The following is a 26,093-nucleotide window of genomic DNA, read 5'->3' as shown; positions in this document are numbered from 1 at the left end:
TACTTGTGTTAACCAACAAACTTTATCAATAATTTAAGTTGTTCCAGACTCACAGTCATCGGATAAAGGCAAAATAAACTGTTTGAAGTATAAGCCCAAATTCAGTGCTTCAAAGAGAAATTTCCAAAGAAAAACTATTTAAAAATTACAAAGAATTTGTAAAGAATAAAATAGACTTGAGAGTAGGCTGAAAAAAACATGACAGGAGACACAGTCTTACAAAGATATATATATATACATTATATTGGAATGAGCTGATTCAGAAAAAAATAAGTATGTTTAATGTGCTATTTTCTATTGCTGCCATAACAAATCACCACATACTTAGTGTCATAAAATAGCACAGGTTTATCATCTTATAGTTCTGTAGGTCAGAAGTCCAATACAAGTGTCACCAGATCAAAATCAAAGTGTAGGCAAGATGCATTTCATTCTGAAGGCTCTAGGGGAGGATTCAGTCAGTTCCTTGTTCATTTGAGTTGGCAGAGTTCAGTTCCTTGTGGTTGTAGGACTGATCTGGTTTTGTTTGCTGGCTCTAACTTGAGGGTTAGAACTTCCAGATGCAGCCCTGGCATTGGGTTCCTTTTAATTTTGAAAGCCAGCAATGGCATATTAAGACTGTCTTACATCATATCCTTCTGATTCCTTTACAAGTTGGAAGTGTTTCTACTTGTATAAAATTCTCAATAATTCTGTGGGACTTCCATGGATGTCACAAGGATTTGCTCCATTAGACAAGATTTTTAACAACTCCATGAACTCTCCTAAGTGCTATAGTTTACTCAGGACTTGGCAGCTATCATCAATCAAAAGTAATTTGCTTAGCACTAAATATGTACTCACTATTCTGCTTGGCACTTTTGGGAACACTGGGAAAAGTGTTACAGTCCTTCGTGTATTTCACAATGTCATTAAAGGCTGTTTATTATAGTAAATTTTGGCAGGCTCTCCTTGTTATTTCCTTTGCACAATTGAATTATTTTGGATGTTTAATAACTTGAAATTCTCATCAATTATGTTAGAATGGATTACAGAATAGATATTAAAATAGATATTAAGTGGTTCCAGACTTATTTTTCAAGCATGACTAATGTAAGAAAATCTCATGATTCTTTATTCCATTTCATCAAAACAAGAATTTCTTCTTCAATTTTCTTCTTCAAAAGGAAATCCAAGAATGTACAGGGGATTTAGTGCCTGAGATTCAATTAAAAAAAAAAAAATACTGTGAATTTTAAGAAAGCAAACATAGGCTTTATTTTCCCCCAGAGTTACACGATGACATTCATGTGGAGTTTAAGAAAAACATTTTACTAATGATTAGCATATAGTAATTTACTATGTTTTGCTGGATGCATAAGTTTATCTGAAAAATATATACTGTTTTGTGGTATCTCTTTTGAGCAGAGTAGATTAGTACCAAACAGAATTGATTTGAATTACTGGCTGTGAATCTTTAGACAAGTTATATATCTTTTCTGAGCCTTCATCTCACCACAAAAAAAATTAAAAACAACCCTGACCAGGTTGCTCAGTTGGTTAAAGTCCTGATGAGATAAGGCAAGGTTGTGGGCTTGATTCCTGGTCAGGGCACAGTTAATAAAAAAATATAAAAAATGAAAAACAACTGGAATTCAAGTACAATCATACTTCTTGGCATGCTCATATTAGTTTGTCCATTGTCTACTTCTTGAACCCCTCTCTATCCCCACTCCCATGGCCCAAGATTCCCAGAGGATTACTCTAGCTCAGGTAGTCTGCTCTGCTTCCAAATCCCAAGCAGAGAGAAAACTGGAAAGTCCACCCATTATTTTCTATCACTACCTATGGAGCTGCTATGGAAAACCAGTTCCCCATCACATTCTAACTGGTGATTTTGTACTGCTGCAAGGATTTCCTGATTGCATCCAATCCCTGCACACTTTTAGATTTCATGATTTCATCTATTATCTAGAACAGCAGTTTTCAAGCTTTTTTCCTCTCATAACACACATAAACTTAAAATCCTGAGGCACACCAAAAAATGTAATTTTGCTGATCTGACAAAAAAGAAAAGGTATAATTTTTATTTATTCACACTGGATGACTATTGTTGTGTTGGCTGTTATTTTTTTATTTAACAACTTAAGGGAAAAGTGGTCAGTGCCCCTACTAAATAGTCAGGTATTGCATGTTTTAAAAATTCTTGTGGCACACCAGTTGAAAATTGATGATCTAGAAGAAGCTCAGCCATTGTTCCTACGATGTCCACCATCGTATAGTGGCCAGGAGAGGAAAGTCTGCCAGCCTCAGGCTTTTCTCAGTAACCTCTAAACCATGGTTCTGAGCTTGGGTCAATGCCTACGCTCTCCCTTGACTCATGGTGACCTCTGTAAGCCTCCTGATATCCTTTCCTGCCAACAGCCTCAATCAGAAACAGAATTCCTTCAAAGAGGTTCCAAAAACATCAAATGACAAAGGGATCCTTCTCCAACCACAAGTAACTGCTCAGGAAATTTACTCAGTGACCCACAGGGGAGCGAGCCATAATTTAGCAAGTCATAAAACGCTCTATTATTACCTTCCTCAGGGAAATAGGTAGTTACTAGCTTACTAGGGACAAACAAAATTACCTTTAAAAGGTTCTTTCTATAGAGAAGCTTCTTCTCTTTATGTTCTGCTTCATCAGATACATCACACATCCTGCTGCTATGAGAATTAATGTGATGACATATGTTAAGTGCCTACTGGTACCCACTACATAGTAGACATTTAATATATTTTAATTTCCTCCCTTTTCCTCTATTCTTAATTTCTAGTTAAGCCTTTATTGTAATTTTTTCTACATATATACCCAAAGTGAGATTATAAAACCTGCAAGGGAAGAGAGTTATGCCTTGTACATCAAGCCTTCACAGATTATTCATCATAATGCCTTACACATAAATATTAATAGATTTAGTGATTACTTTGAGAATGAGTTTTCTATACATAGATAATATAATCTTATTTTTAATTTTTTTTGTATGACTTACTGCTTTCATGCTAATGTCATTATTCTAAGAAGAAGCTTGACAAGGAAAAGAGATAAAATTCTAATTAATATATTTGCATTTTGATTACTAAATCACATGTCAATAACACTTAAATAGCTTAAAAATTTTAATGAACACTAGAAATGATGGGTTTATTTGTTCCCCATAAATGGTGAGGCAAGAAACATTTTTCAGGATGATTATATATATATATATATATATATATATATATATATATATATATATATAATAATTATATATATATATAATTATTAATTGAATTTATTGGGGTGACATTGGTTTTCAAATCTATATAGGTTTCACATGTACAACTCAATAAAACATCATATGCATACTGCATCCTGTGCTGATTGCCCCAAGCAAACTCTCTTTCTGTCCCCAGTCCCCCCACCTTTGTCCACCTTCACCTACCTACCCCCCTCTTTCCCTCTGGCTGTCACCACACTGTTGTGTGTATCTATGCGTTATGTGGAACAGACTGACAACTGTCAGAGGCAAGATACATTTTTATGTGTTGCAGTGAAAAGAACCTAAAGAAACTTAAGTTTGAGTTCCAGATTTCCACTGAAACCTATAAGAGTATAAGCAAGACATTCAATGCTCCTCATGTGCAGAAGGGGGAAATGAGGAAAATATCATTGTAACAATCAGAGCAAGTAAATGTGCAAGTGCTTTATAATAGGAGCCCTTTAATTTAAAAAAATGCACTTATTTTGAAAAACTTGGAAAGTGAAAGAAACAAATCATATCCTCATATCTTGTAGATAGGCTTTTGTTAACATCTTGAGATATTTTGAAGCCATATATACAAAAATTTTGATGTTCTATTTTTTTACTTCATCTTAATATTGTGTGTATTTCATTTTTGAAACACCCCATGTTACAAATTCTTCAAAAACATTATATTAATGTTATACTTTATATAACTTGGCCATTTCTCATGGTTACAGAAGTTTTTTCCTAATGTTCCCCTTAAAAATAATTTTACTGTTAACACTGTTGTGATATTTCTATAGTTATGTGTATTTCACTAGAAAAGAGGCTATGAACATTTGTGAGGTTCTTACTCTTTAAATTTACACCACTGATATTTCCTACTTTAACATTCCTAGATCCATCTAATCTTGAAATACTGCCACAGACCCATGACTTGTATAAATCTGTTATTTTGCTCAAGCTCACACTTGAGTGCTGCCCAGGGCTGTTGTTAATAGCATGCACTTCATCTACGGAGTGAGTCCAGTGGCTGCATGTCCTTCAGTACTCAGCGTCTGTGTTCTCTCCTCTCGAGGGTCCACATTAAATCTCTCTTTACTACACAGTGTTATAATAAACCCATAGGTTTCCTAACATGAAACTGCTCTTTCACCCAAAAGAATATTCTTTTAATTTGTTTGGAACTAGATTTGCTAAGATTTTATTTATTACTTAGCACTTATGACATCTATATTTTTCTCCTTTTTGTGCTTTGTTAGATCTGGCATCGGAGCTGTAGTTCTAGGTTTATACAATGAAAGTAGTAGCCTAAATCACAAACTGCAGAGTAGAGTGCAAAAATGGAATAATTAAAGTTAAATATAACAACAAATTGCTATTATATAACCCAGTAACTAATATTTCTAAGGACTGAATTAGTATCCAAACTTATTGCAACAATTATAAAAATGAGCTCAAACCAACAAGATAATATATTTCAGATGTAAATATAAAATTCCTCATTTAAACTTGAAAATGTAATTGTATTAAATATGAGGTACTAAGAATCTGACTTGGCACAAATTCATATGAATTAAATAATTGTGCCTTTAGGAAGACAAGTGTTATATATGCCATAGAGTGTACCAGCTACTGATGAAGCTAGTGTCAGATTATATTGCATTTATAAAACAGAAAATGGGTGGCATTTTTCTCACCATGTTTCTGAGAGTCTTTCAAAGGTGCAAATTCTAGTATATGTAAGACTTGTACAGTGTGTATGACTCCTGCTCTTAAGGCCCACATCCTGTTGGTCTTTGGCATTTGTCATATCCAGCTGATGCCCTTTGCTGCCTCTAAAGCATAATAGATGACTTTCAGGAGCCAGTGAGTCTCCTCCATGACTTCCGGAGGTGGGCAATCTTATGGATAAGAGTTGCATTCCCCTCTTATCCCACGTGAGCTGTTACCACCTCTATGATATTTACTTCATTCTACCAAGATACTGCTTACAAGACTTTGATCCCTAGATGAGAGCTTCCAACTGTGGTCTGTGGACTGTCTAAAGTAACAGGAAACTCATGGTTTTCTCGGTGCACCACTAAGTCCCATAGGAAACTAGAGTGGACTTTGCCCTCTTCTCCCTGTCTGTACTTTTTGGGCATCTCACAAATGTCCAGTCCCCAGGCCCTGGCAGCACTGCAGAGATCTGGGACTCTGCTGCTCAGTAACCTGCAAGCAGGTACAGTGAGTCCGAATTCCACATTCAAAATCACCAGCAAATCTCAAGGGGGAGTTTTCTGTCTACCTCTCCTACCCCTGCCACCACTGAACAGAGGAGGAGGGCAGTGTCAATCTCTTATTTCTCCATAAATTCTTCTCTCTAACTGTTTCTGAAGCTTCCATTCAAATCTTTTCTGTGTTGAAAAATCCCAGAAAACCATTTCTTCCAATTTCCCAACAGTGGTCTAAATGCAAACTTCAGGGATACCCCTTTGCAGCAACTAAGGGCTGGACTGTTATTCTCAGCCAGCCTAGGATTGCCTCCAGAGAATCCCTGCCTCTTCCTTTTAGACATTACATGGCATAAAGTAACCTGCCCACACTGATGGTGGTTGGCGATTCATCACTGGGGGAGAGAGTTATATTGAAGTGAAGTAAGGGACAAAACTTGTGAAGACGCAGCTTAATCAATCAGTGGATGTTTCAAACACTTGTTATGTGATCAGCACTGTTTGGAGATTCATGGGTGGTGAGAAAAAACATAAATCGTGGTTCTATCCATCAAAGGTTACATGCTTCACATGAGAGAATGAAATTAACCTGAAGAATCATTAGAAAAAAGTTAAGTGTTAGGGTGCAGGGTGATGATCATAGACATTGAGAGGAAGGAGACGACTCTCTTTTGAGGATGGTGTCCTGACAGAATGTCTCCTAGAGAAAATAACAAGTGAGCAGAGCTTTGGGGAGAAAGGAGACAGAGCAGGGCTCAGCTTTCAGCTCCTCCATTCACTGATTATATTTTCATGAAGTATTATTGCACCTCTTTGAATCAGGCATGGATGTCGTGGTAAGACAAGGGGCCATGCGTAGTTTATTCACTTCAGAAGTTGTGAAGTTTAAATAAGATGTTTTATATAAAATACTTGGAATGCTTGGCAAATAGACATTGAATCACTATTCTTAATCTTCTCTTCTCTTTGACATAGGTGAAATCTAAATATGAAAAAGGAAATTAAAGCATTCAAGAAGGCAGCGCAGGGGAAATGTTGTAAACCAAGCAGTAAAGTAGGGCTGAGCAGAGCAGGTACAGAGAGCATTGAGGACACAGGCTTATCTGCATGTTGGAAATAAGTTCTTAGTTTCCAAAGATGTCCTCTACATTGCTTTCTATCTTGATTTACAATGAATATATTTCTTATTTAACTGTGAGGTCTTGATTGCATTTGTTTTGATTTTTTTTTCCATTATAGCTGTTGGTGTTTATTCTCCATAAACTTTGGTTAAGTTCCTTGCATATAGACACGTAGGAAATATTATTCACTTGTGCATTCACTACATAAATATTTATTCAGCACCTACTGGGTGAATAAATTCAGGTGGTATAGAAAACGTGAAACTGGATTATGAAGCACATGTGACATGAGTATCAAATTTTGAAATTCACAGGATGGAAAATAATGCCTTGTACATTTTAAAGTTGAGCATGAGCATGAACTATAATTGAAAAATAAAATTTAAATAAAAAATAATAAAACTTAGTTTAGAATTTTAAAAAGGAATATAATGCCTTTCTCTTCCATTCTACCTTATGTTTATTCTCTGCCATTTTTTATTTTTAAATTACAATTTTATTTTGTATTAGTTTCATGTGTACAGCTTAGTGGGTAGACAGTCATTTACTTTACAAAGTGTTCTCCCTGTTATTTCAAGTACCCACCCGGCACCTTACATGGCTATTATGATATGATTGACTATATTCCCTATGCTGTAATTTACATCTGTCTATTTTGCTGTCTATTTTGTAACTACCCATTTGTACTTCCTAATCCCTTCACCTTTTCACCCAGACCTCAACCTCCTCCCCTCTGGCAACCATAGGTCTGTTCTCTGTGTCTATGGATCTCTTTCAGTTTTCTTTGTTTACTCTGTTCTTTAGATTCCACATGTAAGTGAAATCATATGGTATTTGTCTTTCTCTGACTTATTCACTTAACATAATATCCTCTAGGTCCATACATGCTGTCTCAAATAGTAAGACTATATTCTTTTTAAGGCCAAGTAACATTCCATTGTATATACGTACCACCACTTTTTTATCTACTTATCTATTGATGGACACTTGGGTTGCTTCCATATCTTGGCTATTGTAAATAACGCTGCAATGACTGCGGGGGTGCATATATTCTTTCGAATTAGTGTTTTGGATTTCTTCATATAAATTCACAAGTGGAATAAGGCAGTTTCATTTTTAATTTTTTGAGGAAACGCCATACTGTTTTCCATAGTGGCTGCACCAATCTGCATTCCCACCAACAGTGCAAGAAGGTTCTCTTTTCACCACATCCTGTCCAACATTTTCTATTTGTTGATGATAACCATTCTGACAGGTGTGAGGTGATAACTCTTTGTTGTTTTAAATTGCATTTTTCTGATGATTAGTGATGCTGAGCATCTTTTCATATGTCTATTGGTCTCCTGTATGTGTCTATTTAGATCCTCTGACCATTTTTTAATTGGATTGTTTGTTTTGTGTTTTCATGTGTGTGTTAGTTTGGAATATTAACCCCTTATCAGGTGTGTCATTCTTCCATTCAGTAGGTTGTCTTTTAAAAATAAACAAGTAGAACTACATCAAACTTAAAAGTTTTGCACAGCAAAGGAAACCATCTACAATTCTTTAAATAAAATAAGCCAGGCTATGTCATTCCCAAGGGCTTCTTTTATGTGGCTTTCTCTTCCTGAAATAACTCCCCTGTCCCTCACCTTATCATTCTGGAAAATATGGATTCTATTCCAACGCTCAACTGAACGAAACCTTTCCTGCCCTCCTTTCTCACCTACTCAGGGAGATTATACCAGTCCATCCTTGCTGCTTCCTCTGACCAAGTCCTCATTTTTATTCTTGCATCTGTAACATAATTGCTTCTGCCATTCACATCTACCCTATTAGAGTAGAAATGTAAACACTGGATGAAGGAGGAACAAGGGGTAACCTCATAGGAATACATTTAGATCACTTCTTTTATACATATATCTAATAAAGGTTCCACAGTTTAGAATTTTACCTGGATGTATGCAAAATGAGAAAATGTTTAAAATCTTGAACAAATTAAGAGATTTAGTTTAATATCCCTATTGTTGCACAACAGGGAAAACAAGTAAGATAAATATGCTCGTTGAGCAACACTTTTCATGCATATTTTTAAATTATGCCTGTAAGAGACAGCAACATTATTTATTCCTGGGTTGGTGAAGTGCTTTGAGAGCAATGCCCCGGTGACAGCATAAACAGAAGACAAAGGCCAGTTTGTTTTTATATCTAAATAGTGGCTTGTTGGAGAAGAGTTGTGCCAGCCAGTACAGAGTGGAATAGTGTTTTATTCCTCTTAAGATAAATGGATGGCTGAATGGCCCAAGTTCCTGCTGTTTTATAGGCTGCCCCTTGAATTTGAAAATGAATGTGTTCTTTTTCTCTTGAATGGATGGTGAGAAAATATATCATTTAAATGAAACTGAACTCATAATATTTGCATTAAAAATATGTCCACCTGGTATTTTACCCTGTTTGATATATTCCTAAAAATATTAAATATCTTATTTGTTAAATATTGCATTTTTCAGTAAATCATATTATTATGAAAACAAGGAATGGACAATTTGCCAATGTGCTACACTTTTAAAATGTTATTCCTTTAAACAAAGTGCTATCTCATTAATAAACCATTATTTAAAACTTTTTACTGGTAGATAATAAATTCAGCAGATTGTCTCTTGAGTGCCATGGCGAAAAGTCTCTTTAGGGGATAGAAAGAAAAGAAAGTACAGCCTTTGCAATCAAGATGTACAAATTAGTACATGTACAGAGAATTATAACACAAGAGAATGCAAGAAAGTCACAGTGACTACAAGAACAAAGAAGGGAAAGGACTTCTTGTGAAGATGAGTGATTGGGGAAAACTTCACAAAATGATGGAAATTGAAAAATGAGTCTCACCCAAAGCAGAGAGAAGAATTAGGAGAGAGAAATTGAGTTAAATAATGGAAATCCTTAAATACCAAGAGAAAATTTGATTTTTGTTCTATAGATATAGAGCAGTTCTGATGGTTAATCAATTTAGCTAGGCTATAGTACCCAGTTATTTAATAGACCACTAATCTAATATGTTACTATAAAGGTATTTTGTAGATGTGGTTAGCATCTAAAATCAGTTTTAAGTATCACAGATTACCCTCCCTAATGTAAGAATGCCTCGCCCAATCAGTTGGAGGCCTTAGGAGAAAACACTGAAGTTTCTCAGAGAAGAAATTGTCCCTGAAATCTGCAGCATCAGCTCCTGTCTCATTCCCAGCCTTCTAACCTGCCCTAGGGATTTCTTATTTGCCAGCTATACACACACAATCATGTGAGCCAGTTCCTTAAAAAAATTTCTTTAAATATATAAACATATATATTCAACATATATAGTCTAGAAAAATATATTTTCTGTATATTATACAGATTTTGCTACTATTATACATATAGTCTACATAGTATACACACATTTTCTATATAATATACATATTATATATATAATATATAATACATGTAATATAATTCTGTTGCTTTTATTGTTTTTCTGAAATACCCTGACTGAATCAAAAGTTATTAAAAATTTTAAGCAAACTACATTAACTACTTTTCCAGGAGAAATTAAGTCATAATATTAAGCTTTTATTGATCACCAGTTTGTGCTAGGTTGATGCTACATGCTATGGAGTAAACAGAAGTGTGAAATCTAGGGCCAGTTTTAGTGGTTTTTCTACAATAGTGAATAATTTTTAGCACTCCTGTGTGGCAAACAATGGTGCCTAAGGTTTTTCCAAATTCTTTTACTTAACCAAACAATGTAAGATTGTTATGACATAGATATTATAAATGTATCTATTATTTTCTTTTTAATTTGACAAATGAATAAACAGAATTTATAGCTAATACATGTCTGACCCAGCACCAAGCCCTACGGTACAGCATAAGAAACATGTATTTAACCATGAAAATACAAATCTTCTCCTAATATAAAACAATTTAACTATGGTCAATGACTAGCTAGAAAAATAAAATTATACTTTTAAATATATATAAAAGAAAGCATAAGCAGCCATGTTTGTTATAGAAAAGAGTATCTAAGCAGGGGAGGCTCCATGGGTTGTAGAAGGAGGCTGATGGCTTAAACAATAAAAATAAGGGAATTAGCTTAGACCGTGATGAACAGATCTAAGAAAGTTAAAATAATCATTGCATTTTCAAAACCTCAGTCAACTTACACCAGATCTTAACAAACTTGCCTCAAACTCTTAGAATACTGCTATTTAAAATATAGTTCTAGGATTATCAGCATTGGCATGGCCCAGGTGCTTGGTAGAAATTCAGTTTTGGGGCTTTGTCCCAAATCTAATATGTTAGAATTTCTTGGAGTGGGGCCTGTGTTTTAAAGGAGATTTCCAGGTGCTCCATGTCATATAGCATTTGAAAAGCACTGCACTAGACCAACAGGGACCAGCAAACAAGAGTATGGTGAGGCTGAGATGAGCTTCTCCAGGAGAAAAGAATGAAGAATCTAAGCTGAAACTAACTAGAATTAATAATAATTGATGACTGTTCTGTCTTAGGCTGAGATACGAGTTGGGAGTCTGGGACAAAAATAAATTTGGGAGGGACAGACTTATTATGTAGGGTCATGGAGAAGGTGAAACTCTCACTTAAGTGAAGATGAGCTTGAACACAAAGTCAGAACAGGTTACACAGTGTAAGTGAAAGGGGTCAGGGCGATATGTGTGAAGGATCAAAGCAAAATTGAAGATTAAGGCAGTCATGGTAAGCCAACGTAGCAAAACTCCTGGACAAAAGAACAGTTATTTTAGAGAAAAATTAAGATGTAGAATCCATAGCCAAAGGACTGAAGTTGAGTATAAACTATTTGAAAGAGAGCAACACAGATCTATTAGGCCAACCCTATCACAAATTTCCATCATCCATCCTAAAGCATCAAGTCCTGTTAATAGCTAATAAAATCACAAATTGTGCCACTGATTCACTCATCTATGAATTTAAAAAAAATTTGGCACCCTCTATGTACCATATACAGTGATAAATAACAGAAATGAAAAAGTAAGTGAGACAAATGTGATCTCTGCCATCAGGAAAGTCGAGCATTAAATTAAAAATTATACAAGTACTGAATTATTATCACCATAACTGCTACCCAGAAAAAGTACAAATACCTTGAGAATGAACCATTAGACACCTAACCTAACCTTCAAGGAGGCAAAGGCAGGAGAATAATCAGGGAGGTTTCCCAGAGAAATGAAATTTTAAGATAACCTCAAAGATGAGATGAAGTTAAGAGAAGAGCTGTGGGAAAAGCATTCTAGGCCAAGACAGGTGCTGTGTACATTAGGAGAGAACAGGAGAATGGCCAGGGTGACTGGAATGTAGGGAATGAGGGGAGAATAGTGCAAGACGGTACAGACCTGCTATGACCTGTTGAAGACGCAGGATAGCTTTCTAATTGTAGTTGGAAAACACTGGGCAGTTTTAATCAAGGAAATAATTGAATGACATCCACATTAAATATCTATATATTTATATTATATTATATTATATTATATTATATTATATTATATTATATTATATTATATTATATTATATTATATTAATTATATTATATTATATTATATTTATTATATTATATTATATTATAATATTATATATATTATATATCCTTCTCGGTGCTATGATAGGGTATTTTACATGGATTACATAAGGAAAATTTTAGGAGGTTATTGTAATAGTTTAGGCAAGTGAAGCAATGATGATGACTTGGAGTAGATTAATGGCAATGAGGAGAGAAAAAAATAGACAGATTCAATATATATTTACCAAATACAAGTCAATGAGCTAGTGGCCATAGAGAAAAAAGAAAAAATATCACCTTTAGGTTTCTGATATGAGCAGATGAGTAGAGAGTGGTCATTAACTAGAACAGAAAAGATTGGAGGAACTATTTTGGGAGAAAACTCAAGAGTTCAGCAGTGAACTTCCTGAGTTTGAGATGCCCGTTATTTATCCAAGTATAAATATAAAGTATATGAGTTGATTGATGGGTCTGGAGCTCAGAAAAAACATTTTGCCTGAAGATGTAAGTTTGGATTCATTGTACATGATAGGTCTAGTTACTAGAGTGGATGAAAATACCTAAGAAGAGAGAATGAAATCAAAAGGGGTTTTTCCAGGTCCATCCATACTGTCCCAAAGGGTAAGAGATTCTTCTTCTTTACAGCTGTGTATTCCATGGTGTAAATTTCCCACAGCTTTTTTATCTACTCATCTACTGATGGGCACTTGGGCTATTTCCAGATCTTAGCTATTGTAAACTGTGCTGCTATGAACATCGGGATGCATATATTCTTTCTGATTAATGTTTCAGGATTCTTAGGAAACATTCCTATTATGCTAAGTGAAATAAGCCAGGCAGAGAAAGACAAACATCACATGGTCTCGCTTGTAAGTGGAATCTAAAGAACTTAATAAACTGATGAACAGAATAGATTCAATGACATGGAAGCATAGATCAGACTGAGGAATGTCAGAGGGATGGAGGAAGGCGGGTGGGTGGAGGGGGAGAGAGTAGCCAAAGAATTTATATGCATATATGCACAACCCAAGGACACGGACAATGGTGGGGAGAGGGACTTGGGAGGGGGATGGGACGGGGCGGAACAGGTCATTGGGGAGCAAAAGGGACATCTGTAATATTTTAAACAAAAATAAAATTTAAAAATTAATTTTAAAAAAGGGAGGTTTCTTTCAATCTTTAAAGAATGGTCATAAAAATGTTTTACTGGCAAAAGACACTAAAAAAGAATGGGCAGAGAAGCAAGAGGCAAAGGAAATAAGTTTGTGTCTTAAAAAACAGTTGAAGAAATGTCCAACTAAGGAGTCAATAAATGTGTGACAGAGAGCCAAGGGGTTAAAAGAATGAGATGAATGGGCCTGAGTGATTTATTGCTATTTTCCTATACTTACTATACTTTCTTACCCAATTTTAAATATTTGTGTCCAAATCTACTGATTTTATTTTTCAAGCCAGAAACCTGGCTTGAAAAAAACCACCTCTCTAAACCCAGACGTAAAATGTGCATCTTTAAAGAATAGCATCTTTAAAGCACTGAAAGAAAAAGGAAGAAAACCTGTCAATATAGAATTCTATACCTAGCAAAAACATTTCTCAGAAATGCAGACTAAATAAGGACTTTTTTTCATATGAGTAGAAACTAAACCAACTCATTGCCATCAGGCCTATGCCATAAGTACTGGCAAAGGAAGTTTTTCAGGCAGAGGGATAGTGATGCCAGATGGTGTTCCCTGGAGCTATGCAATATGGAAGCCCAGATCAGCAAAGCCCATATTCCATTCACACTACTTTCAAGTCAGAAGCTGAAAACAATATGACATAAACCCAAGTGTCATGCTAACTTATCTTTTAACTACTTATATACTTACAAATGAACATCATTAAATAAAATTAATGTATAAATCTCAGTTTATTGGAGCATTACTGGAAGAAAAGAAGGCATTAGAAGGTTGGTTGTCAGAATTATGAGATTTGATAAATCATATAAAGTACTTAGAAAAGTGCCCGGCACAAATAAATCTCTATATTTGTGAGCACTACTTATTTGATAATGTATATATAATAGAATCTATTACCTATGATCAAATCTATTATTTGATGCTTTATAAAGATATTTGTAGGCACAATAAATACTATTATTGAGTAGTTACTTAACAATGTATACATAATAAAATACATTACATCTTAGAATTTGCATTAAGATTACCTGTTTCACCATGCCAGAATATAAAAAAGGGTCATATTTTGTTTGATATTTAAATTGCGTTAAATACCTGATAAGAAGTGTTTTTTCTTCTTAGCATTAAGGAGTTAATGAAAAATTTAAATAAAAATCAGCAAACACTTTAATAATGTATTTATATCATTTTTGGTAGAGAGTAACAAATGGCTCCCCTAGTGGGAGATAGTCATTAAGAACTGACAAAACAAAAGGACCTGGAAATCTGGTTGAATTTATCAATTTATTAATCAGTCAATCAGCATTATTGTAAACTTATTTTATGCAAGTTCTATGCTAGATGCCTATGATCCAGCAGCACAAAGCATGGTGCTACCTTGCAGAGAGTTTATGCAGTAATTACTAATAGCTTTTTGCCCTTGCTATGTTGAGGCACTCCACTAGGTAAGTTATTTTCATGTTCTTTCATTTAATCAAGCCTCACAGCATTCCTATAACATAGGAATTATTATTGTTATTAATATTTTAATTTGATAAACACTTGAAGTTTAAGGAGCTTAAGTAACTTGGCTATGGACAAATAGCAAGTAAGTATAAAACATGATACTAAACTCCACTGTGTAAGAAACAAAACTTATGCTTTCAACCATGAGATACACTGCCTCTGTCTCCTTTTACAACTCATTGGGAAGGCAAGGAAGATATATTAGAAAAAAGGACCATACAAGTTAGGGGAAAAAATGCTCTAATTTTTTAAATAACAATTCTCTACTGTTAAGCAATATTTGAAAAATTATTAATTAAAATATCAATAAGCTTATTTAGGAAATAAAGTTTATCCAGTTCTTATGAAGAAGGAAAGTGTCAGCTTAATCAATAAGAGTATGGAAATAGATCATACCCTAGAAAGCCAGGAGTTAAGAAAGTTAAAGCCATCTCCACACCAGATTTGAAAATATCAGCCTTAAAACTACTAGAAATTTAGGAGCCAGCTAAGAAAATTCTCAAAGGGCTGAGGAGAATCTCCCTGGAGAAAGCAAAGTGAAAACAACAGCTAGAGTTATTAGAATTAATCACAGTTAATCAGTGTTCTGTCTGAGGCTGAACCTAAGTGGGAATCTAAGACAACAGAGAATTCAAGTAGGTCAGGACGTAGGTAGAGTTGTGGAGATAAAAGAAACTTCCCCACTTAAGGATAAATGAGTTTGGACACAAAATCAGAGCATATTGTCCAGCTTGTGTGACAATAGGTCAAAGTCTTCTGACTCACAGGTTTGACAATTTAAGGAGGCAAAATCCTCCTTTTAGAGAGAAACTTAATATATAAGTATCCTTAGTCAAAGATTTAAAGTTGAAAATGAACCATTTATTCAAAGGCAGGAAGCTCATTTTTTTTCTAATAAATTCTATTACAATAACTGATAAGTCAAACTTAAAGAATCAGATTCTACAATGTCATACAAGCACACACTGTGCCGCTGATTCATTCGTCCATGCATTCAGCAAATATTTGATACCCTGTATGTGGCAATCACAGGGCTTTACACCAGACCTGTGATAAATGAAAAGCAAATAAAACAAATATGGTCTTTGCTGTAGTGAAAATTACATTATAGTGAAAGAGTTAGGCAGTAAATAAATAATTACAAAAGTGCATCTTAATTACAATTTTAATCAGCTATGAAGGAAAGGTACCAAGCATTGTGAGAATAGATCGCAGAAGAAACTATCCTGGTTTGCAAAGTAGCAGACATAGTAGCAGACATAGTTTGATAGATGAGTCAGTTAGCCAGGCAACTATTTGGAGGAAAAACAGCCTTCCTGACAGAGAGAGTAATGTCTTAAAACTGGGAAGAAACAGGGAAATGGCCAAAGTGATTGGAATATAGTGAAGAAAGGGGAAAGGAGAACACTATGAAGCTGGAGGATTGGTAAGAGGCCAACAAGGCATTAAATTCTGTATTAAAGATTGTCAGTATTATCTTCACTGTAGTGGGAGAACACTGCACATTTTTATGAAGTAAATAATATGATGACGTCTGCATTTTTAAAAGATCACATTTCTGTGATCTCATATGGAATTTGGTATGGATCAACTGGCAGCAGAGTGGATATGGGGAGCTCACTTATAAGACTATTTCAATAGTCTAAGAAAGAGATAATGGGGGACATCTGTAATACTCTCAACAATAAAATAAATTAAAAAAAGAGATGATGATAGCTTGAACTTTGTTATTGACAATGAAAATAGGAAAAAGTACCTAGATCAGTATATATAGGCCATATAATTAAGCATGAGCGGACACTGTAGGGCGGTGCCATTTACTGAGATAGGAATGACTATAGAAAACTAGAGTTTGGGAAAACATTGAGAATTTAGTTATCTTAAAGTGAGATATAACCAAGTAGAAATGTAAAGTAGATGTGCCTGAACTTCAGAAAAGATATCTTGCCTGTAGACAAAGTCTGAGTTCATTAGCATATATATGTTCCTTTTCCTTTTTCTGTTTGGAAATCAGAATACAAGGTGGGACAAAAGTAGATTTACAGTTGTTCAGAGGAAAAATAATACAACGATTAATAAATAATAATACAAGAGTAAACTTTGTTTCGCATACTCACAACTATAAACCTACTTTTGCCATACCATTTATTATTTATTTATTTATTTATTTATTTATTTATTTATTTATTTATTTATTTATTATTTTTTTAATATTTTCCTTTTTATTGAATTTATTGGAATGACCCTGGTTAAGAAAATTATACAGGTTTCAGGCGCACAATTCTGCATGTCATCTGTATACTGTATTGTGTGTTCACCACCCAAACTCAAGTCTCAGTCTATCACCATTTATCCCCCTATTCCCTCTTCTACTTCTCTTCACCCCACCCTCCCTCCGGCAATCACCACACTGTTGTCCACGTCCATGGGTTTTTTTCTCTCTTGTTTCGTTTTTACTCAGTCTCACCACCCCCAATATCTGTCAGCCTGCTCTCTCTTTATGAGTCTGTCTCTATTTTGCTTGTTGGTTTGTTTTGTTTATTAGATTCCAATGTGAGTGAAATAATATGGTACTTGTGTTTCTCTGACTGGCTTATTTCATTTAACATAATGCTCTCCACAACTATAAAAGATGATATCTCAGTTTCTGGCATGAGCAGATGAGTGGATGGTGGTACCATTTCTTAGCATTCATTTCCTAGCTTAGAGTAGTAAAAGGAAAACCAGATTTAGAGAAAGGTGGTTGAGTTCATTTGTGAACTGCCTGAGTTTGAGATGCTTGTGAGATATATGCAAGTATAAACGCCAGTTATACAAGTGGGCTGATGGGTCTGGAGTTCAGAAAAGACATTTTGGCTGGAAATGTAAGTTTGAATTCATTATACATTATCCTTCAAGTTATTCAAGTGAATGAGATAAAATTTTTATCACTTAATTATTAATAATTACTATGTCTAACAACTGTCTTGCAAAATTCCTGAAAATTAAAATAGTCTCTAAGGAGCTGTTATGGGAGAGCTCTAACAGACAACTGATTCTAAGCCCTTGAGGACAAAGGTATTAAATTCCCAGCACCAAGTTTGATTGCCACCCATAGTCCATGTCAATGAACATTTGTGAAAGAGAGCTGAAGTCAAGTCTTTGTAAGAAAGGCAAGTGTTCTTTGCCTTCACAGCTGTGTATCCCAAGCCAGTTTTTCTTTCTGCTCCATTCCATAAACCTGTGTTTTCTTTGTATTATTCATTCAGATTATTTTTCAAACATAATTATTCCTGGGTCATATATTAACCAAGAATTTTGCATTTAGATCATGTTATTCTTATATAAATTAGGACTTTTAATCCCTACTTTAAAGCAGTTATTTATTTTAAATCAAAGTCCTCATGTAAAGTATCATGTTGTTCAGAAAGATCCACACACCCACTGCCTACAAGTAAAATATTAGATTTTATGATAATTTTTTGAGTGACTCTTAATTTCATAGGACAAATGACTATGATGAAATCTTTTCCAGGAAATTACAGTTGCTAGTTTACAGATAAAACTTCTTATGAAGAAGCAAAGTTGATTGTCATATGCAGAGAAGCAAATATATTACAAAAGAACTTACTGGTACATTAATATCCTGCTATGGGACCTAGTTTTGTTTTGTTTTTTAATATATTTTTAGTGATTTTAGAGGGAGAGGAAGGGAGAGAGAGAGAAACATTGATGTGAGAGAAGCATCAATGTGTCCCACTGAGGATAGAGCCCACAACCCGGGCATGTGCCCTGACCAAGAATCAAACTGTTGACCTTTCGGTGCACAGGACATAGCTCAACCAACTGAACCACACCAGCCACGGCAGGACCCAATTTTTTGGTAGAAAAATAAGAAATGTTCCAAAGTATTCATATCAAAAAGAACTTATACAAAATTGCCCTGTTAAATAAAGCATAACATTTATACTTGACATCCTAAACCTACGGTTAAATAAGAATGGGAAGACTATGAATACAAAACGTTTGTCCAAACTAATTTTTGTAAGCGTTCTGTATGTGGAGAATTCTACAGCACTAGAGATTAATTTTAAGTGGTTGTATGAAAAATCAGATGAAATTAATGTAAGATGTTAGCATCAGTCCAGTGTCTATGGGGGGGGGGGGGTGTGGAGGGGGATGGGACGGAGAACACAGGGCCTCTGGCTGGTAGTAATGTGTTATTTGTTGATCTGAGTGTGGGTGACATAGCTCTGTCAGTTTGCAAAAATTCAACAAGTTGTATAGTTATATTTTTACTAATGATAAATGTAGTATGCTTCCATACAAGTTTGAAAATTTTATAGCTATGCCCATCCATGTGTATGCACACAACACTTACTTGTGCACTATAATAAGGATGTGGTTATTTAAAATATATATCTATTTAGAAGTTTTTACTTAAGAACCTTTTTAGTGATAACAAAGCTAAAACCCGTATAATATCCATAAAAGAAGCCATTTTTTTAATGTGTTAAATAAATGTTCTAGTGAATATATCATCTCTTTTGTTGTCATTTATTCATTCATGAATTCATGCAATAAAACTTTTTCTTGAATAAACCTTCTTAAAGAAGTTAGTGATGGGTTGTCATATTATTTTTGAAAGCTTGAAAATCCTAAAAGACCTAAGAGTGTGCAGACTTTTGTGTTAAAATCATTGTGATGGCCAGCTGGGTCGGTCCGTTGGTTGAACATCAGCCCATACACCAGAAAGTTTGTGGATTTGACCCCTGGCCAGAGTGCACACAGGAAGCAGCCGATCTGTTTCTCTTGCACTTTAATCTCTCTCTGTCCCCTTCTCTCTCTCAAAAAAAAAATACAATGAAAATATCCTTGGGCGAGGATTAAATATATATGTGTGTGTGTGTGTGTGTATACATATATATAAGTAGGTCTAATTATCTTGAAATTAGAAATATATTTAGACCAAACTACTTTACAAATATTTAAATTTTTTACTAGAGTAGAGAAGCAGGGTATAATTTTTTTAAAGTTCTTCCCTAATGTGTATTTAGAGAGACCAGGTTGGCATGTACCCAGAGCTGTTTTGGTAAATCTCTTGGGGCTGAACTGGTTTCTGATATCTCTTGGTTTGAGGTTGAATATGTCTTCCTGCAGGAGCATTTAGTCACTTGTCAAAAAAACTGCCTTTTTAAAAATAACTAAAAGTAAATATAATTAAATGGGAGTGATTAGAATTATTTGGGAGTTGTTATACTTTCATAGATTTAAAGGCTTTAATTACATTTTTCAGTTACACCTGTAACCATAGCAGGATGCTTAGTAGATTTATTTTACATGGAGATTAACTCAATTGGGTCATTTTTGTGACCTCTGGGAAATCATTTGGTATACTGATATCTGTAAGTTAACTGAAATATTAAGAAAATGTTGGGTGTTTTACTGGAACTAGGAATCCTTTAATGTTACATGGATAATGTCCAAGTTCTCAGACTTCTGAGAGGTGTTAGGTATCTATTCCTTATATCTATTTTCTTTTATTTAACTGGAATTTCTCTTTTAATGACTGAAGAGATGTTTTAAATAGATTTGGATTTTATTAGGAGTTTTTAGGAGTATTTTTTTTATTTTCCTAAGTTTTAAAATTTATTATTAATATTACAAATATTTCGATAGTATAAGAAAGCAAAAAAGGATGTGTGCCCACTACCAGTTTAATATATAAAGTATAAACATTTACAGTTCTCTATGTGCTCCTCCCTGATCCCCAGAAGTAACTACAATACGGATTTGGTGTTTATACACTTCTCAGGCATTATTTTCATTTATCTGTGGATACCTCTAGACAATATATAATATTATCATACTGTTTTTCTTATTTTAAAATTTTATATAACTTAAATTTTGATATTTGTTTTTTTCACTTTAATTCAATTTCTTAATAAAAAATTTAAAAATATTATAAATATGGTATAGTGAAATAAGCATAGGCTTTGGTCATTTGAAACTTAAACTGTCTTATTCTTCATATCTATGTACCCCTGACAAAGTTACTTAAATTATTTCAGCCTATTTTCTTACCTATAGAATGGGATCTATCTTTTTTATAAGTTAGTTCAGACAAAATGATATGTGCATTTGGCAATCTGTAATATATAAAATATATGTTTAAAACAATAATAAATTTTTTTTCTTTTCCATATTCTAATGTATTTTTTTCTATAATTTTAAAACTAGTATTGGTTACCAGATATACTTTTAATATAAAATTGGTGATTTGTTGGTCTTCTTCTGGGATATAAAAAAGCAGAGATGAAGAGAAAACATTCTGCTATGACAGTGGTTCTATGAGGTGGGTCAGCAGTTTGATGTCATGGGAGTGTCTGAAATGCAAACTCAAATCTGGATGTGAGTTTAGGCTCACCTGTTTGTTGGTCACATGACTTGGCCAAATTGCTTAACTTTTCTTCCAGGGGGACTTTTCATAGACAAATGGAAATAAATGCTACTTAGCTCACAAGGGCTTTGTGATCATCAAATGCAATCAGTTTATTAAAGTACTAAGCATTGTTCCAGCCTTATGGTACATGTTTAATATGTGTTAGTAGTTTTCCCTTTTACAATCAATTTATTAATGATGTCAAGATGTTAAGTTAATATAAGGCTTTTATGCACTTTTTTTTTACACCTCTGGGTTTCCTCGGTCACCTTATTTTCATTGTGCACTTTCTACCTTGAGTTGTTTTTTGACTTCCATAGCTTAAACAACTCTGGTGACTCCCCAACCTATTTAGTGAACTATAGCCTCATTATTGAAGTGTTGCGTGGAAATTCTCTGATTGTCCAATTCTTTAACAATTCTTTATCTTTCTTCTTAGTTTACCCCTCCTTTGCTATATTTAATACTATAATCTCATTATCTCACTATCTTTCTATAATATCAGTAGTTATTTTTTAAATGTATTTTTATTGATTTTAGAGAGAAGAAGGGAGAGGGAGAGAAATATAGAAACATCGATGATGATAGAGAGTCATTAATCAGTTGCCTTCTGCAGGCCACCAACTGGGGATCAAGCCCGCAACTTGGGCACGTGCCCTGACCAGGAATCGAACGGAGACCTCCTGGTTCATAGGTCAATGTTCAACCACTGAGCCATGCTGGGTGGAGTGGGCTCAGTAGTTATTTTTTAATTTTATTTTTAATTTTGGATAGAGGTGAGGGAGGAGAAGGACACTGAGTTACCAAGTCACAACCATAGAAATTTTTCATGATTCTTCCAATCTCATAATCCTACTTAGTCTTATTGACTAATTGCTTAAATATCTCTAGAATATTATTTTTATCTCCATATCCCTATATCTTCCTTGGTTAGGACCTTATCATTTCTGGTGGACCACAAAAGGTGTTCTATTAAATGTATTCTTTCTCTCTGGTTACTGCATTTCATTTATCATCCCACCACAAAATCTAGTCATATTACTCTCATGGTGCAATTTTTAAATATCTCTTTCTCTGCAGAATAGTTTCAAACTTTCTAACAGTGTTAAAAATGTTCTATATAATCAGGATTTTAACAGAGTTTAAGCAAAGTATCCCTACAGAAGTCAGATTTTAAATAATTTTGCCTTATCATCTGACAAAATGTCTTTGTATCCAAAATTCTCATAATATAGCTAGTTCAGTTTCTTAAGCATATTGTGTGATATCCTGCCTCCTACAAATGCACATGTTCTCTCCACTAGAAATGACCTTCCCTCAAGCCTTTTATCCAAGACCAGAGAGGAAATGAATTACTATTTCTAAAGTCCTCACTGTGTCAGAAACTATGTTAAGTGACATGAAGATATTGCAATATTTGAATTTTCTTTTTTTTTAATATATCTTTATTGATTTCAGTGAGAGGAAAGGAGAGGGAGAGAGAGATAGAAACATCAATGATGAGAGAGTCATTGATCGAGCCCGCAACCCGGGCATGTGCCCTGACGGGAATCGAACCCCGATTGCCTGGATCCTAGGTCGATGCTCAACCGCTGAGCCACGCCTGGACGGGCAATATTTTAATTTTCTAATAACTCTAGGATGTTGATAAAATCCCATTTTAAAGATTAGGAAACTGAGATAGGCTCTAACCTCTCCTCTAGCTGACTATACAAACTGAATTTTTAAGTGTTGTGCTTTAAGTTATTTAATTTTCACCAAAAGCCAAAGAGGTAGATATTTAACCTGATTTCTATACAACAAAGCTGATGCTTATGGAGTGTGAGGCATGTTCAAGGTCATGCAAATTCAGGGAATCCTGAAATTAACCTCAAATTAGTCATACATTAAAACCTGTGTTAGTTTCATTATACCACCCAGTTTCTTTAGTATCACCCGCTCTATGAATTATTTTCTAATGCCACTTGGGCATTTGGTAATGCCAATATCTCTTCTGCTGCTATGCCTCACATAGTGGAATGAAAATAAGAATTAACACCTAGCAGTTGTGTAACATACAGTCACAGATCTAATTGTGATCATTACCTCATTTACATATCTAATGTGTGTCATAGTGATTATATCAATCATTGTACATCTATGTGTTTACCTGTTTTCCTCACTAAAAAACAAACACCTTGGAATCATCCACTAACCTATAACTATTTATTTTCCTAGCATTTGACACAATTCCTTTTATGTAGAAGGTACATAATGAATTAAAAAAAAAATTTTAAATCTTTATTGTTGAAAGTATTACAGATGTTCCCTTTTCCCCCTGTTGACTCCCTCTACCCAGCTCCCACTCCCTCCCCAGGCATAATGAATATTTGAAAATTAAATGAATGTGTCATGATCAGGGGATGATTATGGCATTGACAGGACAGGTGAGAAAAGTAAAAAGAATGTCTTGAATCTCAGAGAATAAATGCAGTCTGCTCCTTCAACCCTTGAGCTCAAGAATGTAGAAACTTCAGTACGCTGAATTGTTTTCCTAACTCTATATGACATTATATCTTCTTATAATGGATATAACTTGCATTTTTCTAAATGACAATAGTCAAGCAGGCTAGTTACACATCTTAGAAGATATTAAAAATTCAGTAGACTAGATGTTCTTTGATGTATTCACAAATTTTTATTTCTTTTATTGACCCTATTGTGCATTACAGAGTTCACTCCATGTTTTACATGCATTATAAATTCAAAATATTGGGAAGCCTCTTGATCTGCAAAGATCAGATTTATCTAAAACAGCCATCTCTGTTTTCCATCTATTTGAAAAGATCGTTAAGTGTGTTTCCCAGGCACTGCCAGACTTCTGGAAAGTGGAAATTGGTTCTTGATGACAGCCTTGGGCTTTGTTTTATCTGGGAGTGCAACTGACTACTTTTCTCCAGTTGTTTTCACTTCAGCCTTATTTGCTTCCCTCCTTCTGGTTTCCTTGGGACTTCCTATCTCCCTAGCTTTTCGCATACTATACCCTTTTCTCCCTTGCTGGCTTCTAATCTTGTTCTGTTCTAGGCTGACGAGGTGTTTGTGTGTTTCTCATCTCTCCCTACCTTTAAAACAATTGAACCTGAAAATTCACCGAGTTGATGCAAAGTTACTATCTTCATATTTGACCAAGGTCTTGGATATTTGTGAGAAAAGATACTGACTTTCCTGTCACTCGCTGCAGGAGAGGTGGGCTAAGCTGGATAACCAGTTGGATAGAAAGAACCTATCCAGCTGGTTAGACACCATTGATCATGCTTTTCCAGAAAGCTTTAACTTCCAATGATTACATCTGTAGTTATTTTAGGGTATGTCAGATATTTAGATTTACTTAATGATTGTATTCCGTATCCTCATATCTGATAACTTAAATGCCAAGGTTTTAAATTTTCTACTATTTTAAATGAGCTATTATCTTTATATAAAATTGCTTCCATATATGATTAAATTGGTAAAACTCTTTGCAGGATATTAATCCTTAGCTATAACTTCTGTATTTTTTAAGCATTTGAGGTCTTCCTCTTTTCTTTTTAAAGAATAAAGAGTATTATTTAGATAAATATTATAAAATAAGGTCTTCTAGAGAGTTTCCTTGAATTTTATTAGGTTAAAGGCAGTATATATAAGTATACAAATAGAATCTACCTGGGGCAGAACAAAATATTATGGAATATGGAATATGGAATATACAAAGTTATTGGGTGTTTAATTTCTCTTACTGTCATGTAGAATATTTTATCATAATCATTATCAGTTAGGTGCCATTATCTTCTCTATGGCCTAGCAGGGCTTATGCTCTTACATATGCACTTGGAAGGAGGAGGTATCTCCCTGAACACCCCTAAACCCCATCTCTGTTGCATCAGCACCACTACTACGCTTGCCGGCTGATATCAATTCTTATTGGTCTACTGACTGCAAGTCCCTGTGATCACGTCTCCTCCAAGGGTGAATTGCTCCCTGCAGTATAATTATTAGGTGGGAAACCCAGGTTATACTCTGACAGTTATTCTGTACTCTAGCCCCAAGCCATGAACTTGAAGGTTTTACTGTAGTTTTAACAAATGGTATTATCATAGGAATATGATTTGTATGTTTGCTTGTTGTACCTGTGTGTCTAAAGACAGGCTTTAGAAAGACATGGCATTAGGCTTCTAAATGATCTTAATAACATCATATTGAGTCCTCTTTGGGTGAAAAAAACTTCAGCTTAGTTAATTTTAACATTAAAGATACTTTTGAAAATAGAAAAATAATTTTTGTATATATATATGCATTTTCTATGTTATATGGATCTCTCACTATAGTATTTTTGCTATTAATATTATGACATTTTAAAATCCTACCTGTGTTTTACCTTGGTGAATATTAGCATAATTAAGTGCACGTTTTGTTTTAAAGCCTGCTTTTTGGAAGCAGTAAAAAAGACTAATAGAAGCCATGATGGGTTCTTAGATGCTTAAATCCTACGAGAAAGGGCTCTCGGAACTACTGACACACCCAGAGAAGAGGTGTTTACAGCCCAAAACAGTTAACAATGAGGAGGAACACATGGACCTACTATTATAATGTTTTTAAAGAAAGCTTTTCCACATTATTGAAAAGGGAAATTTATTATTAAGTTAAAGTTTTCTAAGAAAGGTTATTCAAATGAGCCCAGGTAAAAATCTATGACTTATAGCCATACATCACTTTTTCTGTTTTGTTTTTTTCTTTCTTAATTTTCAGTTTAGTCTTGTTAATTTCCCAGAAATGACAGAAAAAAAATAACCCCATAGATCTTACTTATAATGTAAACTATTAAGCCTAAAGCTGCAGAAAGTAT

The 26,093-nt window shown here is 34.4% G+C and overlaps 1 protein-coding gene across 2 annotated transcripts in view; it reads left to right on the top strand.

Annotated features, from left to right (window-relative positions):
- The window catches only part of CNTN1 (contactin 1), a 266,848-nt gene that overhangs the window by 67,999 nt on the left and 172,756 nt on the right, over positions 1-26,093 (top strand). The window lies entirely within an intron of this gene.

This window comes from Miniopterus schreibersii, assembly GCF_964146895.1.
Source record: "Miniopterus schreibersii genome assembly, chromosome: 2".
NCBI lineage: Eukaryota > Metazoa > Chordata > Mammalia > Chiroptera > Miniopteridae > Miniopterus > Miniopterus schreibersii.
Note: the sequence above shows the minus strand (reverse complement) of the source record. Positions and strands in the feature narration are given on the sequence as shown.